This window comes from Chamaea fasciata, unplaced genomic scaffold (genome assembly GCF_029207755.1).
Source record: "Chamaea fasciata isolate MVZ Bird 193981 ecotype frontalis unplaced genomic scaffold, bChaFas1.0.hap1 SCAF_339, whole genome shotgun sequence".
NCBI lineage: Eukaryota > Metazoa > Chordata > Aves > Passeriformes > Sylviidae > Chamaea > Chamaea fasciata.
Genome location: NW_027094424.1, coordinates 45,001 through 50,000, shown reverse-complemented (window position 1 = coordinate 50,000; position 5,000 = coordinate 45,001).

The following is a 5,000-nucleotide window of genomic DNA, read 5'->3' as shown; positions in this document are numbered from 1 at the left end:
CGGCGGCAGCACCTGCTCCGTGGCTGCAAATCCCCTGGGTAGACCTGTGTTCCGCCGCCGGCCTTTGGACCTGCCGCTCGGCTCCTGCCCAGACCGGCTGTCCCGGGCCCGAGTCGGGACCCGATGCTCAGATCCCGGGCGGACCCGTGTTCCCCGGCCGACCTTACCCTGGCTAGACCCGTTGGCGTCCGCGGCCGGCCTTCGGACCTGGCTCGCCCGAGCCCTGGGTGGACCGGCTCTCCTGGGCCGCCCGGCCGAGGCCCTGGCCGCCTCGGCGCCTGTCAGCCTGCTCCTCGCCCTGCCGCCGCTGCCGCTGCGCCGACCGCGTCGACGGGAGAAGAGCCGCGGGCGGGAAAAGTTTGAAAGCGGCGCCAGGGAGGCTGAGGGTGGAGGGCGGGGCGCCCCCAGCCGTCGCCGGGCGGGGGCGGGAGACGGCTGAAGGTGGGGGCGGGAGACGGCTGAAGGGGGCGCCGAGGAAGCCGAGGGTGGAGGGCGGGGTGCCCCCCCTCGGCCGCTGATGGGCGGCAGCCGCACACAGGGCAGGGGCAGGAGCGGGCTCGGGGCGGGGAGAGAGGGCATGCGACTCTAAGGGTGCCTGCGCACCCGCCTGCCTGCCTGCCTGCCTTCCTGCCTGCCTCTGTGTGTGTGTGTGTGTGTGTGTGTGTGTGTGTGTGTGTGTGTGTGGGCGTGAGGGGGTGTGTGCGTGTGGCAGCACGAGAGGGCGGCATCGGGGCGTGAGCGTGGGGGAAAGGGGGGGCGGGGGGAGGGGCCGTGTGTGTCACCGTGTCCATCTCCGCGAACGCGGGCTTCGTGCCGGCGCCTTCGTGCCGGCCCCGGGCGCCTCGGCCTCGAGCCCCCACGGCCCCCTGGACCCGCGCCGAGGGCCGAAGACCTCTGCGGACCGTGAAAGAACCGGCCGGAAAGCGGCCGCCCGCTTGCCCGCCGCCCCGCCACGGCCTCGGTCGGGGGGGGAGGGAGCGTGGAGGGGGGGCGGGGTTCGGGGCCGGGGGCGGGGCGGTGCGGGGCGGGGCGCGGACTGGGGCGGGACGAGGCGGGGCGGGGTGCCGGCGGCGTGGTGCCAGGTTCGGCCCGCACGTCCCTGCTGCCCCTTCCCAGCTGTTTCCCCATAGGTTGTGGTGGGGGGGCGGGGCCGCGTAGAATCCCGGGGGGGGGGGGGGGGGGGAGGGGGCGGGCGCGCCACGACCTTTTGGCGGCACGGCGTGTCAGTGGGCCGAGGGCCGGGCGGGGCGCAGCCGGCCGGGAGGGCTCTGGGCGGGAAAGGAAATGAATTCCAGTTTGCCGAGAGTATTGTTCCCCAGAAAAGCTTCTTGTCCCGAGCCAGAGGGAGAGCCGTTCTTCCAGCACATGTAAAAAATGAGAAAATAATAAAAAAGAAAGGGGGGAGGGGGGAGAGAGGAGTCGGTCGAAAATAGGTGTTGGTCGCGAGAGAGAGCGGCCTCGTCGGGAGGCCAGGTCTAGCCCGCTCGGGGGCCAGGCGCGGCCGCCGGCCGCCGCCGGAGAGCCCGGCGGGGCGCCGCGGCGGCGACGCGGAGAACAGGTCTAGCCCCGCTCCCGGGGCGGCCCCGGGACGCCGTCTCTACCCGGCTCCGGGGCGGAGAGGCCGGCGGCGGAGAGGTCGCGGCGCCGCGGCGGCGACGCGGAGAACGGGTCTAGCCCCGCTCCCGGGGCGGCCCCGGCCGGCCGGGCCTACCCGGCTCCGGGGCGGTGAGGCCGGCGGCGGGGAGGCCGGCGGGGCGGCCACGGTGGCGACGCGGAGAACAGGTCTAGCCCCGCTCCCGGGGCGGCCCCGGCCGGCCGGGCCTACCCGGCTCCGGGGCGGAGAGGCCGGCGGCGGAGAGGCGGCGGCGGCGGCGGCGGCGGGCGGCGACGCGGAGAACAGGTCTAGCCCCGCTCCCGGAGCGGCCACGGCCGGCCGGGCCTACCCGGCTCCGGGGCGGAGAGGCCGGCGGCGGAGAGCCGGCGGCGGGCGGCGGCGACGCGGAGAACAGGTCTAGCCCCGCTCCCGGGGCGGCCCCGGCCGGCCGGGCCTACCCGGCTCCGGGGCGGAGAGGCCGGCGGCAGAGAGGTGGCGGCGGCGGCGCCGCGGCGACGCGGAGAACAGGTCTAGCCCCGCTCCCGGGGCGGCCCCGGCAGGCCAGGCCGAGCCGGCTCCGGGGCGGAGAGGCCGGCGGCGGAGAGGTGGCGGCGGCGGCGGCGGGCGGCGACGCGGAGAACAGGTCTAGCCCCGCTCCCGGGGCGGCCCCGGCCGGCCGGGCCTACCCGGCTCCGGGGCGGTGAGGCCGGCGGCGGAGAGCCGGCGGCGGGCGGCTGCGACGCGGAGAACAGGTCTAGCCCCGCTCCCGGGGCGGCCCCGGCCGGCCGGGCCTACCCGGCTCCGGGGCGGAGAGGCCGGCGGCGGAGAGGTGGCGGCGGCGGCGGCGGCGGGCGGCGACGCGGAGAACAGGTCTACCCCGCTCCGGGGGCGGCCACGGCAGGCCTGGCCGAGCCGGCCCCGGGGCGGAGAGGCCGGCGGCAGCGGGCGGCGACGCGGAGAACAGGTCTACCCCGCTTCGGGGGCGGCCCCGGCAGGCCTGGCCGAGCCGGCTCCGGGGCGGAGAGGCCGGCGGCAGCGGGCGGCGACGCGGAGAACAGGTCTACCCCGCTTCGGGGGTGGCCCCGGCAGGCCAGGCCGAGCCGGCCCCGGGGCGGGGAGGCCGGCGGCAGCGGGCGGCGACGCGGAGAACAGGTCTACCCCGCTTCGGGGGCGGTCCCGGAAGGCCAGGCCGAGCCGGCTCCGGGGTGGAGAGGCCGGCGGCGGAGAGGTGGCGGCGGCGGCGGCGGGCGGCGACGCGGAGAACAGGTCTAGCCCCGCTTCCGGGGCGGCCCCGGCCGGCCAGGTCTTACCCGGCTCCGGGGCGGGGAGGCCGCCGGCGGAGAGGCCGGCGGGGCGGCCGCGGCGGCGGGCGGCGACGCGGCGACCAGGTCTTCCCCGCTTCGGCTGGACTTTGGCGGATTTCCGCGGGGGGGCCGGGTAGACCTGCTTTCCGCAGCGCGGCTGGAAGTCCACCAAGGGGTCGCTGTTCTCGCCATCCTCCGGTTACGTCTAGGTCGGCGGCGGCGCACGCCGGCGCCGCGCCCCGGTGGCGTCGACTCGACGTCTTGGAGGCGCTCGGGGCCTCGGACCCGTCTGTCCGTCTACTGGGAGCGGGTGTGACGGGCCGCATCCCCGCAGGCTGGTGCAGTGCCTGTGTCCGAGGCGGACGCGAGAGCGGCGGCCGCGCGTGCGGTCGCCGGCGCGAAGGGAAGGAAAAAGAGTGCGCCGCCTGACGCGGGACGAGTCGCGTGGCTCTGTCCCGGTCCCCCCGTCTTGCCCATCGAGAATGGGTACAGAACCGTGTGAGGTACAGAGAGACAAGGGTTGAGAGAGAGAGACAGAGCCCGAGAGGAGGAGAGAAAAGGGCCGCGAGCCGTGTTCCTCTTCGGTCCGGTTGTTGACTTCAGGGGTGGGGCGAGGGCCCTCCCCTCCCCAAAGTGTGTATTCCCTCCGGGGATGGTGGCGGGCGAGGCGGCGGCGCCTCGTCCCTTTTGCTGCCCGGCCTTAAGCCGGCGCCCCGCCCTGCCCGCGGGTGCGTTCTTTTCCGGCCGGCCGTGCTCTTTGCGGTCGGCTGCCGACGGCTCGACGAAGGGTGCGTGACACCGGGGCTCGGCGGTGTCGAGGCCGCCGGGGCCTTTTCTCCCCCGGCCTTTCCCGAGAGCCCCGAGGACGGGCCCGGCTTGCCGAGGTGGCGCCGCCTCGTTCCTCGCGCCTCCCGACTTGTTTTGCCCAGCGTGTGTCGTCCGTGTCGGAAGTGCCGCGGGGACGTGCCGTGGGGCGCGCGGCCTTGCCTCGTCCTGCCCGGTTGCTCCAGGGGCTCGGTGACGGGAGTCGGCCGACGAGCGGCGAGGGGTGCGCGGGGTGGCGGCACCCCGCTCTCCCTCCCTCCCGGAGCCGTGCGTTGTTCGAGACCCCCTTCCTCGGCCTTAAGCCGGGGAGCCCGCGGAGCGGGCCGAGTTTTTCTGCGTGGCTGGCGGCCGGCCGCGGTGGCCGGGCCGCCTCGGCCCTGCGGACCCCGAACCCGACAGAGTGCCCCGAGATACGTCGCGGGCGGGGCGGCGGCGCCCCGCCCTCCCGTCGGGTGGTGACCGGCGCGATCGAGCCGCTAGGCCCGGGCGGCCCGTGGTGTCGGGCCTGCCCCGGCTGCCGTGGCTGCCGGCTCGGGGGCTGGGTTTTGCACGCGGGGTCCGCTTTTTAGGCCTGCGGGCGGAGTGGGGGCCGCCCGCCCGGCTTTTTTTTTTTTTTTTTTTCTTTCCGTTGTTTTTCTCTCGCGGCCTTAAGCCGCGGCACCGAGAAGCGTGCGCGACGAAGGGTCGTGGGCCGTGCAGGCGAAGGGAAGAGAGAGAGCGAGAAAATGCGGTGGCGGAGGTGTGGAGGAAAGAGAAACGAGAGAGAGCGAGGAGTAAGAGGCGCGGGCCTCGTTTGCCACCCTCTGCCCGGGCCCGCGACCCCCGTGGCTTAGCACGGGTCGCGTTGACGCGCTGCTGTGGGTGCTTTTTGGTTTGTTGTTGTCTTTTTTTTTTGTTTTGTTTTTCCGCCGTCCCCCGGCTTTTCCGGAGGGCAAGCCGATCGCTGCGAGGCGGGCGAAAGCCGGTGGCCCGCGGCGTGGTCGGTGGCGCTTTCTCGCACGCTCGGACGGCGCCCCGTGCCGCCTCGGTCTCGTTGCGCAGCCGCTGTCGGGCGGGCGGGTGGCGGCACCCCCCGCGCTCCTCCTCCGCTGCGGCCGGGTTGCCGTGTCTGTTGTCCCAGGAAGCGTGGCCGTGGGGCCCGGCGGCCGCTTCTGCGGCCGCCTTCCGTCTGATCGATGAGGCTTTTCGGGTGGCGTCGGAGAGGGCCCCCGGCGGCCCGGCTCTTCCGGGGCTCCCCGTCACGGGGACTCAAGCCACGGCGGTGTCCGGGTGCTCGG